General features: G+C 42.4%; 1 long non-coding RNA gene and 1 other non-coding gene across 2 annotated transcripts in view; one reads left to right on the top strand and one right to left on the bottom strand.

Moving 5' to 3' along the window:
• LOC137653089 (uncharacterized) overlaps window positions 1-6089 on the bottom strand; it is a 587775-nt gene extending 581686 nt beyond the window's left edge. Inside the window, exon 1 of the long non-coding RNA XR_011046383.1 lies at window positions 6027-6089. This is a non-coding gene — a long non-coding RNA (uncharacterized lncRNA). The remainder of the gene's footprint in view (window positions 1-6026) is intronic.
• A 6390-nt stretch (window positions 6090-12479) lies between these two features.
• TRNAR-UCG (transfer RNA arginine (anticodon UCG)) lies at window positions 12480-12552 on the top strand. Its single transcript has one exon. It is a non-coding gene; the product is annotated as a tRNA-Arg (tRNA).
• The last annotated feature ends 2835 nt before the right edge of the window (window positions 12553-15387 follow it).

Raw genomic sequence — 15387 nt, 5'->3', positions numbered from 1 at the left:
TGGAATCGAGTGGACTTCGGTCCTTCTCAGTATCTCTACTGCAAGATGGGATAGGTGCTCTGAAAAGGTACCTCCCTGCTTGTTGATGTAAGCCACTACCGTGGTGTTGTCGCTCATCACCACCAAGGTGACATGCCAGGTACTGTTGGAACTGCTGAAGTGCCAGGAATATGGCCTTCATTTCTAGCAGATTTATGTGAAGGCACTTTTCTGATTCTGACCACAGGCCTGAGGTCCTGTGGTTCATAACATGGGCCCCCCAACCTTTCTTTGAGGCGTCCGAAAACAGCATCAAATCTGGGGGGAGGACGAGAAGATCCACTTCCTTTCGTAGGTTCTCGTATGTCACCCACCACTGAAGGTCCGTCCGTTCCGCAGGACCCATAGGGACCAAGACGTCCGGGGAATCGTGTCCTTCATTCCACCGGGACTTCGAGTCGCCATTGAGGGGATCTCATCATAAGGAGACCGTTTGGAACTAGACGGGCCAGGGAAGAAAGGTGACCGAGGAGTCGTAACCACAATTGGGCTGGGAGTTCTTCCCGTCTGAGGAAAGGGTCTGCGACCCTCCTCAGCCTTGCTATCCTGTCGTCTGATGGGAAGGCTTTGTGGAGATTGGTATCCAAGATCATACCTAGATATACCAGTCCTTGAGTTGGAAGCAGAGAAGACTTCTCGAGATTTACCATGATCACTAGATCTTGGCAAATTCCTAGAAGCTTGTCTCGGTGTCGAAGAAGGGTCGACTCCAAGTCTGCCAGGATCAGCTAGTCGTCCAGATAACGGAGGAGACGGATGCCGATCCTGTGTGCCCACGAAGAAATCAGGGTGAACACTCTGGTAAATATCTGAGGTGCTGTGGAGAGACCGAAACACAGCACCTTGAACTGGTAGATCTTGTTGTCTAGGCTGAATCTTAAGTACTTCCTTGAAGACGGATGGACTGGGATCTGGAAGTACGCGTCCTTCAGGTCCAGTGTACACATGAAGTCTTGTGGTCTCACTGCAAGTCTGACCGTGTCTGCTGTCTCCATGCTGAACAGAGTTTGTTTGACAAACCTGTTCAGAGCTGAGAGGTCGATGACTGGTCTCCAGCCTCCAGACGCCTTCTTTACAAGAAAGAGTCGACTGAAGAAGCCTGGGGAACCGTCGACGACCTCCTGGAGAGCATCCTTCTTTAACATGGTCTCGACTTCTGCCCGTAGGGCTTGCCCCTTTGCCAATCCCACGGCATAGGAGCTCAACGACACTGGATCCACTGTCAGGGGAGGTAGAGATGTTGTGAACGGGACGCGATATCCCTGACTGATTACGGAAATCGTCCAGGAATCGGCCCCGAGTTGCTGCCACCTGATCGCGCAATTTTGTAGGCATCCCCCCACTGGTGGACATGCAAGGGGACTGCCAATCCTAGCGTTTGCGGCCTCGGCCACTCCCTCTAGGATTTTTCCCGCCCCTGGAGGACTTTTTGCCTTTCTTGTCTTTGACAGGAAAGGGCTGCTGTTTGGACACCGTCGTCTTTGCTGCCACTGCCGATTTCGTCGTCTTGGATGGGCGAGGTTGTTGAGGTGCTGAAGGTTTGTAGGGCTTTGATGTGAGAGCCCTCTGGAGGAGAGAGTCCTGATTGGATTTCCTCCACCTCTCTGCTGCCTGTTCCACATCTTTAGGCTCAAACAGATTTTTTCCCAAAAGGGAAGAATGTCTGAGCCTGCTGACTTTGACGGCTGGGACCTTTGAATGGAACCTTTCTGCCACCGCATCACGTTTTAGGATGGAATTGACCCACAAGTTCGAGACTTGGTGGGCCAGAAACTCAATGGTGCGGGTGCCCGAAAGGAGGAAGGTCTCCAGGGCTTTCCTGGTGCTCTCCTTAGACAGATCCTCGGATCGCAACAGGATGCCCAGAGACCCCAGCCAGACGTCCAGCCACAAAGTAGCCTGCATGGCACACTTCGCAACCTACTCCTGACTTAGGATCTCTGTCGCCGAGAAAGTCACTTGCCGGCTAGAGAGCCTCTCTTGGTAAGCTCTTCCACAGAGTGGTGCAGGGGAAGAGCTAAGCAAGACTCCTCCATGATCTCAAAGTACCTCCTCTGGTGGATACGAGGAGGAGGGAGGAGCTTGTTGCCAGCAGTGGAACGGCTGGAGGAGGCGAGTTCGGTGAGCTGGCCCTCAACCTTATCCCTGGCACTCTTCACCCCTTGGGACCAGGGCAAAGCCGCACTGGCCTTAGCGGGTTTCTCGGTGCCAAAGACTCGGTCCAGGACCGTGTCCTTGCCCTCAAGAGGAGGAATCTCGGGGTCCGGGAACCAGTTGAGATGCCTCATCAGGGTCAGGACCTGCCAGAAGGCATGCTCCGACTCCTGTTGCTCTCCTCCTGGAGAACTGGCAGCAAAGTCTCCCGTCCCCAAAGGCTCTACTTGGGGGGACACGTGGACATTCTCCGATGGTCTCGTTGGCTCTGCTCGAATCCTAGAGGAAGACTTAGGGATGGTCTTAGAGTCCTTAGATTCCCTCCTAGGAGAGATACAGGACTCCAATAATGAAGTCTGGACTCGAGACGATTCTCCTGATCGAGGTGGGGTTTCTCCCATTGGTGCGATGGGAGAACGTCTCACCTTGGTAGATTCCCCTGAGGATGGAAAATCTTCGTCCACAGGAGATGGAGAGAAAGTCTGAGGGGGGGAGGGAGCCTTACTCAAGGATTTCCTAGGAGCCAGCTTGACCCTGGGAGAAGTCACCAAGACTTCTACTCCTCTCTTCCGTTTCAGTGGGGTCGGAGCTGCCCTTGGTTTGAGGCCCAACTCAGAGAAGGCAGGCTTGACAGCCTGAACTACACCTCTGATAAGGGACCCAAACCATGGCTGCTTACTGACAGATGCTGTGTCAGAGACTCCTCTGGAGGGAAGGGGATCGGGCGATCCTTCGGAGTAGACACTACAACTAGGACTGCCTGAAAAGACTTCCCCTCCTCCTGCGAGCGCGTTGGTCTGCGCTTGGGGAGGGGACGTGAAGAAGACGACCTGGATGCTCTCGTTCATGAAGCCTTGAGCGGGGGCTCGCGCTGTGAATCCCGATGGGAATCATGGTGGGGATTGCGCTGGCGCTCGCGCGATGGAATATTCCCTGGTTCGCGCGCGTGCGTGGAGATGTAGGCGCTGACGAGCAGGAGAGCGATGGCGCACAGGCGAGCGACTGCGTATTGGCGAGGGGGCGCGTGGGCGTGCAGGCGATCTATGACGAGCAGGTGAGTGGGCGCGTGGGCGTGCTGCCGAGCGATGGCGCGCAGGTGATCGGTGGCACGCAGGTGTGCGATCTGGCGAAGGCAGAGGGAGCGTAGTAGGAACCACCAGCGTAGTTGCACGTGAAGGTGACTGCTCGTGGGCGCGTGGACGCACAGGATCTCGGAGACCTCTAGAAGGGCGCACAGCAAGGGCTGGAACATGTGCGTGCGAAGGTGACTGCGCGCGATGGCGCGCGGGCGAGGGCTGACGAGTGGGCGAGGTCCGATGGCGCGCAGGAGATCGCTGATGAGAAGGTGAAAGCAGAGTCTTCCCTCCTGTGCCCAGATCCGGAGATCGTGGGCGCGCGGGCGAATGATGGCGCGCAGGTGAAGAGCGCTGGCGAACTGGAGATCGTGGGCGCGTATCAGGATCAGGGGGCGCAGATGTGCGCTGGCGAGAAGATCGCTGGCATGCAGGTGAGCGTGGGCGCGCAGGTGAGCGCTGGCACGCAGGAGATCAACGGCGAGCAGGAGAGCGCTGGCGCGTAGACTCTGCAGCAAGAGATCGCTGGTGCGTTGTCCCTGGCACAGGATGTTTCTGGAGAGAAGTCTCAGGAAAAGCAGGAACAGCAGGCGAGCGCTTGCGCACAATTGCGCGCAGGAGAACGTGGGCGCACAGGGGATACCTGGCACTTAAGGGACTTACTCACAATGTGAGAAAGCCCCTTTTGCCCCGAAGGGACCGGTGCCCGTTGGATAACACAGTGCATGGGCGCCCACAGCGCGTCAGCAGCCAGGAATGGAGAAGGAAGATCAGCAGGTCTGGCAGGCGAAGGAGATCGCGAACGATCAGCAGAGAGGTCCAGGGATGCAGCTGCAACGGTCACTGCACGGCGAGGAGGATCCTCTGCGGGGGACTGCGAAGGCGAAGAACCGAAGAGGCACCTCTTAACTCCCTTGTGGGGAGAAGGAAGGCCTCTACGGCAAAGAGGAAGACGAGCTTTACGTCTGATACGTCCTTTGGGGGCAGCAGGCAGACCATCATCAGTCCTCCGAAGAGGAGTCTCTGTTAGTGAACTCCCCCGAGGGGAAGAATCACCTGCAGGAGAGACCGTTGGACTTAGCTCCTCCCTTGAAGGATGTTCGGAGGGGGGAACTAAGGCTTCAGCAACATCAACACCCAAGGCAGAGGTTTGACCTAACTCGTCGGAAGCCTCTGCCACAACAACGTCGACGATAGACAGAGGGTCAACCTCTGCTATCGCCGGGGACTGTTTGACAGCAGCCCCCAACCTGATTATGTCAAACAGGGCTTCCTTGGAGGGCGAACCCTGAAGGCCCAAGGAAGCCCAAAGCTGCAATAAATCATCATTAGAGACATTAGCAGAAATAACCTCGCCCGGGGGAGGAGGAGGAGCTGCCTCCCTATGGGAGGCAATGCCCTCTCCCGCACCTCGAGGTTGGCGAACAAAAGTACGGCCTACGCTACCACTCGACGGCCTCTCGGAAGAGACCGATCGAGTGGGAGCTTCGGAGGAGGTTTGGGCTACGGAAGAAGAGTCCTTGGGATTTCCTCTCTTCAAAGAAACCCTTGTAGGAGAAATATCCCGTTTAGACTTTTTCTTCCGGCGCCGTGAAAACCTCTCCCACTGGGAGGTAGACCACTCCCTACACTCAGCGTAAACTTTATTTCTTTCACACCGTTGGCCCCTGCAATAAGGACATAAGGTGTGAGGGTCTGTGTCCACCGCCGACATAAACGTTCCGCAAGGGCGGTCAGGTAAGCCGGGACACTTCCGCATAGTAGAGGCCAACTTCCAAGCACACTGAAAAGAAAAAGCAAAACAAGATCAAAGGCTGTCAATAAGCGAGGGTGGGAGCAGACACGTCTGTTCATGACCCGAGCCAAAAGCAAAGTGGGCTAGTCACAGGTGTGTGAGGGGTGGAGGGGTAGCTAGCTACCACTCCCTAACCCCGTGCTAACTAGCGAGGGGGTAGTAAACCCTCGTTAAAATTCTAATGACTCGTCATTTCAGCTACGCTGAAGGTAATATCCATATTAAATAGCGTGGTTTGTATTTCGGTTACGGAACAAAGGTTGTTTGCCCCAATAATCATGGTCAGAAATGCATAAAACATAAGATAGTGAGTAGGAAGAATATATCATTATTATTATTATTACTTGCTAAGTCACAACCCTAGTTGGAAAAGCAGGATGCTATAAGCTCAGGGGCTCCAACAGGGAAAATGGAGCCTTTGTAGTTTATGGGGACATGCCGAGAGAAATGGACAACAACTAACCCAAACTTCCCCCCTAACCTGACTTACAAGCCGTGTCCTTACCTTCCTAATGACCTAACGTGGGTGCTAACGCCCCCTTGCGACCCCCCAACCACTGTCGTATCATACAAACCCCACAAACCCAACCTAACCGAACATAGTAGTTCCCAGGTCACAACCCCTAGCCCAATACCAAATAGCTTTCCTTTGCCTATGTAAAGCTACAATTGGTAAATATTATAAGGCAACCACACTAAATGACAACTAATTTTACCGAATATTTACAGAAAAGTTGTCATACCGTTACCTGTAGCAACTGACACGTAAAGTAGATTAATTATTTAGGGCTATGAATACGCTCAAGTTCTTCAACCACCTAAAAAAAACAACATTCTAATGTGTCATATTAAGTTTATTATTTTAAACATCAGGCCAAATCCAACGTTTCTCTTTTAAATTTCAATAACAGTTACAAATAGTGTAACACTAACAACAAACCTTCACAACTGTACAGTATACATACCCATCGAGGCATCGACTTGAGTCGTCTTGTTTTGTTTATCTTCATTAATTACGAAGTGGGCAGACAATATTAGCCAACAACGCAAAATCTAAAAATTGGGTAACGAATTTATTTTCTAGCGTACATACAAGTACCGTACGAAAAAAAGAGAATAGATTACTAACACTTTTTGCAAATACTGCAGCTTGAAAAGATTATTTTTATTATGTACCGTATTAGTAGAAAGCGCTACCGCAGTAACCGCAGGACTCATTATTATTTTAATACTCTACTTTATTTTAATGACTATTTCCCACTCCCCGGTGACCCTGTCCTATCACACATGGAAACGCAGCCCACTACAAGATAAGTTTATTATTATTATTATTATTATTATTATTATTATCAAATGCTAAGCTACAACCCTAGTTGGAAAAGTAGGATGCTATAAGCCCAGGCACTCCAATAGGGAAGATAGCCTAGTGAGGAAAGGAAACAAGAAAAAATGAAATATTTTAAGAACAGTAACATCATCTAAATAAATATTTCCTATACAAAACTATAAAAACTTTAACAAAACAAGAGAAAGAGAAACCAAATAGAATAGTGTGTCCGAGTGTACCCTCAAGCAAGAGAACTCAAACCCAAGATAGTGGAAGACCATGGTATAGAGTATATGGCACTATCCAAGACTAGAGAACAATGGTTTGATTTTGGAGTGTCCTTCTCCTAGAGGAGCTGCTTGCCATAGTTAAAGAGTATCTTCTACCCTTTGCAAGAGGAAAGTAGCCACTGAACAATTAAAGTACAGTAATTAACCACTTGGGTGAAGAAGAATAGTTAGGTAATCAGTGTTGTCAGGTGTATGAGCACAGAGGAGAATCGGTAAAGAATATGCAAGCCTATTCGGTGTGTGTGTAGGCAAAGTGAAAGTGAACCGTAACCAGAGAGAAGGATCCAATGTAGTACTGTCTGGCCAGTCAAAGGACCCCATAACTCTCTAGCTGTAGTATCTCACATGGGAGCCCAGCGCACTACAAGGTAGCCTAGGTTTATCGTGTGCATTCTTGGGTATTTTTCATATCGCACAACATATTGCTTGTTTATTGTAAAATCCACATTATCGAAGCACTTAGAAAACAAGAAAGTCTTCAGTCTTTCATATGTCCAGTAGAAGCTTGTTGTACTATATATATTTGAGAGTTCTAGAACCTACATTAGACATAGGCTACACCTTGGTTCCAATCATTTGAAACCATCTTTAAAAGTCAAAATTATAAATTGTTTGATGATATTGCAGGACTATTTCAACAATGTGGTATCATACGCAAAGCGTATATCATATATTCATTATAAAATAGTTTAACAAATACCAAAATTATAATCATCTGTAGTCTTTACACACACTCATATCTTATATTGATAAATCTTTATGTGACATGATATTATTGTTATAATTGTCCTTTAAAACAACTATACTATTGAATGATACTTCGTGCTTGCTCTTAAATTAGTCCATCGACATAGAAAATAAAACCATTTAAATATGCAGCCCGAGATTATACAATAAGATCCCACGAGACATCCGAGCAATTAAAGATATTACGCAATGTGAAATGTTAAATGCTCCCTAATGAACTGTGAACATCATGGTTCCTGGTTTGGTCACTCCGCAAAATAAGTTTGTGGGCACTCTATTACTTTTTAGATAAGTGCAAAGCTTCTAAGCTTATTCTTATTATGGTAATTAAGTTAAATAAAAATATAAAGATATTCTTAATCTTTACTTTATCCCATTCTACCTTAAAATCAGATAGGATAACACCCTGCTATCATCAGCTTTGGCAAAATATAGTGGTAAATTTTGACTTTTTAAATTCTTCTTTCATGTCCATTACCCTACCTATAAACGAAATCAGATTTTTCAGCGTACCTATACTTATGTCTACTTTCATTAACTGTCCTAATTTTGGGCATAAAAATAAATGTTCAGTAGTATCTTCTTCATCTTTGCACAGGTCACACAAATTATCTTCATAATTTCCCCTGAAATTTGCTTTTAAATTGAGCATATTAACCTTGTGTTCATTACAACAGGTGCCTTATCCAGATTAATCTCTCTGATATAAGGTTGTGGGCCATTTCCTTCTATAAATCTTAATTTCTTTTTTCATAACTTTTTTTCTTCAATAGTTTCTTATATTTTTTTCCATAATTTTTTTCTTGATTTTTTTTTTCAGGGTCCTTTACCCTAACTTCTTATTTCTTCAACTTCCATCCCATGTACTACACATTTCTTCTATGCTCTTACTCCAGCACTTTCCATAAGGGTTCTTCAACTGATCCTCAATTATCTCTCTTCCTAGTCTTCTTTTTTTTTCACTTCACTTTACTTCCACTCCCAGGTAGGCTTTCAGCCTGTCAGTGGAATCAGTTGTCTTCTCCACTCAATTCTGTTTTCAAAAATTCCCTCTCTTCTCAGCTATTCAATTGTTTGCATGTTGTTCTTTGTCAAAATCTCTTCAATTCCATCCCTCCAGCGTTTACGTGGTCTACCTCTTGATCTCCTCCCACCAGGCGTCCAGTCCCATCTCTTCCTTGCAATTCTATTTCCATCCATTCTCATTAAATGTCCCAGCCATCTCAGCTGTCCCTTCTCAATCTTGTTCAACATAGGAGATACCCCAACCATCCTTCTAAAATCTACATTTCTTATTCTATCTCTTCTTGTTTTGTGCATTATTGTTCTCAGGCTTTTCATCTCTGAAGCTTGGACTCTGCTCCTGTCTTTGATGGTCATTGTCCAGCTCTCTGATCCATATGTCAGGATTGGTGTTAGTAATCCTTCAAATATAGTTTTCTTTACTTCTATGGGTACGTATGCATCTCTCATAATTGGATAGAGTGCTCCACAGCATTTATTATGTTTCTTTATTCGTTCAGTAATTTCTTCTTTGTTCTTATAGCCGTTGTCTGTAAACATACACCTTAAATACTTGAATGCGTTGGTGTCCTTAATTACCGTATTTCTTATCATGATGTTCGTTGGAGCTTGTTGTTTGTTGATTGTTAATATTTATGTTTTATTAATGTTCATCTTCAGTCCAGCTTCTGTTAAACAATCGTTCAAGGCTATCAATGCTCTTTCTAGTTCTTCACGATCATATGTCCAGAAAGCAATATCATCAGCAAAAATCATGATGTCTCCCGAGATATTTATTCTTTCCTTAAAACTCCTTATAATTACATCTAAATATGCAATGAACAAGAGTGGGAAAAGAACGCTTCCATGCTTAACACCTGTTGTTACTCTAAACCAATTTTCATTCTTGTATCCAGTCCTTACATTATTCATACACGGTTCGTACGTGCTCTTTATTGCAGCTCCCAATCTACCGTCGAGTCCATAAACCTCTCCCAGGCACCTCCACAATTTGTTCCTAGGTACCGAGTCAAATGCCTTTTCCAAATCAATAAATGCTATATACAGTGGCCTATTGTATTTCCATGATTTTTCAATAACAAGCCTCAAGGCGAATATGAGATCTGATGTACTTCTGTCCTTTCTGTATCTATGCTGTTCTTCGCCTAGCTGAGGTTCAATGAACTTTTTTCTAAAATCCTCTCATAAAGTTTTGCTGCATGACATATGAGCGTTATACCTCTATAATTTTCGCATTTGCCTGAATCACCTTTACCTTTATAAAAGGGTAAAGAAATATGTTTTCCCCAGTCTTCAGCAACCATGCTCTCTAACCAGAATGACAAGGTTAGGTCATATAATATCTGCTTTGCTAGGTCCCCTCCCTCTTTGAATAACTCAATTGGTATATTATCATGCCCTGGGCTTTTCCCATTTTTCATCTCTTTCAAAGCATTTTCAAACTCATGATAAGTAATCACATCCTCCCTATTTTCTCTGTCAAATTGAAAGATATATTCTTCTTCATTTTCTTCTGTAGTTACATTTAGTAACCTATTGAAATAAGTAGTCCATTTTTCATTAAGTTCTGTAGCCGTGCCAATAATGTTTCCATTTTCATCCTTTATATTATATTGTTTTCTATTATCTTTCCTGTATGATTTTGCAACTGCAAAGATCTTCTTCTTATTTTTCTTGAGATCATCCCTCAATTCGCCTCCTAGTTTAATTCATGCATTTATCCGTGATCTTCTCTTAATCTCTTCTGATTGATTCCTAGAAGATACATATTCTTCTCTAGTCTGTTGGTTCCTTTCTTTCATCCACTTCCTGTGCATTTTGCTCTTCATCTTTATTGCACCTTTTACTTCGTCATTCCACCAAATTGTACGCCTTTTCCTAGTACCTCCAACAAACCTACAGCCAAGTTCCTTCTCCCCTACATCCAAGGCAATCTCCTTCAGTCCCTTCCAATCCCGCTGTTCCAGGTGTTGCAACCTCTCTGTAAACTTGTTTTGAAATCTCATTTTGATATCTGGGTCTTTCAAGGATTCTATTTTTATAATTTTTCTCTTCTCTGTTTTCTCTTTTCTTATGGGAGGAATGTAAATTTTTCCTATGACTAGTCTATGATGAATCAAGGGAGACTCCTGGCAATACTTTAATATTTTCTACAAGCCTCATATCTGATATAACGACATAATCAATTACTGATTTTTGATCAAACTGCCCTGTGGTTTGATTCCATCTATATCTATATCTATATCTTTATCGGAGTTTATGATGTTATGGAAGAGCATTAATTTCTTACATTCTATTCTGCAGGACACCGGCCATATTCCTGTTTCTGCAAGGATGCCCCAATATGGAGTACTTGCACCTTGTTCATACATATTCCTTATTATCTTATATTGAAGGTTTTCCAAACCTTTCATAGCTTTATCTCTTATTTCACTCCAGGTCTCCACCACTGTTTCATACATTTTCTTTCTGACTTCCAATGCCATCTTTCCTACTTTTCTGGTATCCCCATACTTTCTTATTTCTTGAGTCATATGTGCGACACTGGCTTCTTTTTTTTTTTTTTTTTTTTTTTTTTTTTTTTTTTTTTTTTTTTTTGGCTGATACTCGATTCTTTTATTCCCTTCTGTGTACCATTCACCCAAATACTTGTATTTTTTAACTAAACGTACCGACCCATTCATTTTTGTTTTAATGTCCTCTTCTTTCATATTTTTTTCTTTTGTTAATTATTAATACACCCGATTTTGGGGGGGTTGGTGTTAACTGTGAGATTCTTTAAGATCTCAAAGCTATGATAATTATAGCACATTCTATTCCTTCTATCCTTCCTGTGGGAAACATATCATCTACAAACACCATGGATTCAATTTCAATATTTCTTATCAATGTAATATTTTTTCTACTAATGCTATCCACTTTGTCAGTCACGATATTACACAGCTTGGGTGGGTTTACCTAAAACAACCATGAAAGTCCTGTAGAGAGTAGGGTTCCCCTGCTGTAAAGGACCAGATAAGAAGCCCACAAAGTAAAGAGAGTGGGTCTGTAGGGGGTGTCGGGCTCTTCATTCATAAAAATTACTCAAATATCAAAATGTTAAAAAGAACTAGTGCAATAAGCTATGAATGTACAGAAATAAGCTTTACGCAAAAAAAAAATCCATTGTAACAGTTTACAAACCTCAGAGAACAAATGTTTGAAGAAATCAGTGAACTCAGTGGAATGTTTATCATGGAGAAAAATGAATTATTTATTTGTGGAGACTTAAATCTTTGGATGGATGACGCATCAAATCTTGATGCTTTAGCATTTGGTGAGTTAATGTAATATCATATCAATTGGTGAATAATGTCGACAGTGCAACTACTTTAACTGAATGGACGAAATAGAAATGACAGTGAAGGTCCTGTAGAGAGAAGGGTTCTCCTTCTGTATAGGACCGTTCACCGGAAAAACAGCCGTCAACATAAAGTAAGTAAAGGTGTGGAAGGAACAGAAAACGGAATTTTACGTTTGAGACATTTCCATCTACTTGAAAGTATACAATATCAGTCCGATAAAATCCAAACTATCATTAACTCTTTTATCGTTATAGTTGATACGATGATGACCTAGCAAGTCAAAAGAAGAAGCTAAAATGCTACAGCCTACAGACCACGCCCACAAACACTTGCAGTTGCTGCGTTATATGCTATGGCTCGTTTAACGCCATGTGAATAAATTTACGTGATATAAATTCAGTTACTTCTTGTCATGAAACAATGAAATACTTCTTTCTTAAAAATACACAATGAAAATACCCACCTGTTAAATCAAGGCTACAACCGTGAAAAAAGAATATTACCAAAGTTTTTACTATATTAGTCTCAAATCAAGTCCATAACTGTGAAAAGATATTACCAGAGGTTCTACTATATTGTAGCGTAATTTAAATGTTTTTAAAAATATCATACTAAAATTACCAAAATCCAGATCAAAACTTTTAGTTAATAAAGGTTTTAAAATATCATGTCTTCACGTCATCTAGCGACCGTGTGGCCTAACGGATAAGGCGTCGGACTTCGGATCCGAAGATTGCAGGTTCGAATCCTGTCACGGTCGAAAGGTGATACTTTTATTTACGGAAGTTAGAAGTCATCATGATAAGTTTATTCTTCGAAGGAACTTTTCACGCTTTGCGTTTTTTTTTCCCGCACTCAGGGCGGTCTCCGCCCCCCATTTACTGCGGACGACACCGCTTATTTGCGCGGTCTCCGTCTACAGAGATCAATTATCTTTTTAAATATTGAAAACAATATGCAGTGTGCCACAAGATGGAAATCAGTCGCGACCTGTTGCACCTTTATATACTATGAGAGAGACGATCGAGAATCCAATGCCCAAAAGAGACATGCATAGCGCATGAGCTTTTCTCTTCGGAAAACTAAAGAATGATAATATTTTTTCTAATAATTTAAAATGTCTGAAATAACAATTGAAGAACATTGGCGCGCATTGGAAAGACTGTGAATCGACCACTTCCGGAAGTACATCTTTCTAGAGACATTTTGACTCAAATTTCTTTCCTCTATCTCAACCAAAACTATTGCCCAGTTTTCAGGAACCATGTGTGTCCTATGTATTTTAATGGAAAATTTGAACCGCATGAAAACTTAATATGGCCATATGGACGATGACAATTCAGTGAAAAAAGAGAGTATTCAATTATCGTTTAAGTAGAGAGGAAGAAGGTATGTTGAATGTCGGGTTCATTATCTCCTCTTGTGCCTATTGACACAAAGGACATCTCTTAGATTGCGCATGTCGTCTCTATCTTGAGCTTTTAAATACTTCTCCATCAAAAATGCATGTTGAATGTGCATTTGGACTTTTAAGTAACAAATGGACAATTTCACGCATCTATGAATGTTGGCAAATATTTTAAAAACACTAACAATAAATGGATTAGAAGAGCTTGAACGTCCTATAAATATACGAACTGAACTAGTAGCGGATAACGTCAGAAACACGATTGCTGATTATTTCGTGAGTGAAGTAGGGGTGTTGAGTTGGCAATATATTAAAATATGAGACCGAGGAAATATGTAAACTTTCTCTTATCTAGTAATAAGTGTCATTATGACGCAGTATTCTTAAAATGGCAGCAAATGGTTAGCCATGTTTCACTTAATAAAACCGTTGCAAAATTAAAGATAAATAAATAATTAAAAACTCACCATATTAGTATTTCTCATTACCATTAAGATTTTGAAATCTTCCATTTAAACCACAGCATATTTCTCTCCAAGCAGATGTAACTAAATTACGACTTTTATACTACACACTTTTATCTCATAAAACTGGATTCATTTCGACTAAAGAAATGAGAAGTACTGTACCAGTATCTTGATCCGTATCCACAGAATTCACGATATGTTTTCATGATAAAAAGCAGTGACCTAATGATATTCACCGTTTGGAAAGGTGTGAAGACGCGCATTGAACATGATTGCTAACTAAAACCGCCAACGGGAGCGGCACCGCTTCAAGCCAGTGGAACACCGCTCATGCAAAGCGGCACCGCTACGGCAAAAAATCCGCGCCGCTGTAATGTGAAAGGCTTCATTAGCTTTATCAGTTAACTTGTAAGCGCGGTGCCGCTTCGCTGGCGGAGGCAGATTTAAATTGCATAGTGTGGAAGGGCCCTAAGGTCCAGCCATGCTACTGAAGTGGTCAGTGTAGGACTAGCCATAAATTCAAAACAACCGAAATGAATCGGAATGTGATGAAATGAAGTAAAATGAATAATACCAAATGTTTATATCTTATAGAATTTTAGAAGAAAAACGGGTCACTGGAAGTTATTGGAAAAAATAGTAGGATACCAGAAATTTGGGGAAGAAAGAAAATAAGGCACCAGAAATTATGGAACTAAAAATTGTAGGACAACTGAAATTATTGGAATAAATAGTTAGATAGCCTACCAGAAATTATGGGAAGATGACAGGGCAACAGAAATTATGGAAAAAAAAGTAGGACACCAGAAATTATGGGGAAAAGATAATAGGACACCAGAAATTAAGATTTTTCATAATTCTGACCATGTTTTACATTCAGATCTTCCTGGACAGTTTCATCCTGTTCCTAATACTAGGTAAGCAGTTAATTCTAATAGCCATGCCTTCTCCATTATGAGTCTCAATACTACACAGTATTCTAGAAGTTTTATTCCAGCTGGGACCAAGTTGTGGAATGATCTTCTTAATCGGGTATAGTCGAATCAGTAGAACTTCAAAAGTTCAAACTTGCAGCAAATGTTTTTTTTTTTATGGTGAACAAGCTGGTATAAGCCTTTTTCAATCTATATATTAACGATCTGTTTTAATGTTGTAAATGTTTTCTTTTAAATATTTTGTTTTAATTGTTTTCATTACTTCTGATATCGTTTATTTACTTCCTTTCCTCACTGAGTTATTTTTCCCTGTTGGAGCCCTTGGGCTTATAGCATCTTGCTTTTCCAACTAGGGTTGTAGCTTAGCTAGTAATAATAATAATAATAATAATAATAATAATAATAATAATAATAATAATAATAATAATAATAATAATGGAAGGAAAAATAGTGAAACCAGAAATATTTGGAAGAAAATTAGTAGTACACCAGAAATTATGGGAAGGATAATAGGGCACCAGAAATTATGGAAAAAAATAGGGCACAATAAAATTATGGAAAAATAAGTGTAGGACATCAGAAATTATTGGAAGACAAATGGTTTGATAGCCTGCCAGAAATTATGAGAAGAAAGAAAATATGGCACCAGAAATTATGAAAAGAAAAATTGTAAGACACTTGAAATTATGGAAAAATAATTGTAGGGAACCAGAAATTATGTAAAGAAAAATTGTAGGACACGAGAAATTATTGAAAAAGTGTAGGCACCAGACATTCATCATCAT

Source organism: Palaemon carinicauda, chromosome 14 (genome assembly GCF_036898095.1).
Source record: "Palaemon carinicauda isolate YSFRI2023 chromosome 14, ASM3689809v2, whole genome shotgun sequence".
Taxonomy (NCBI): domain Eukaryota; kingdom Metazoa; phylum Arthropoda; class Malacostraca; order Decapoda; family Palaemonidae; genus Palaemon; species Palaemon carinicauda.
The sequence above is the reverse complement of the archived record's forward strand: the minus strand, read 5'-3'. Positions and strand labels throughout refer to the sequence as shown.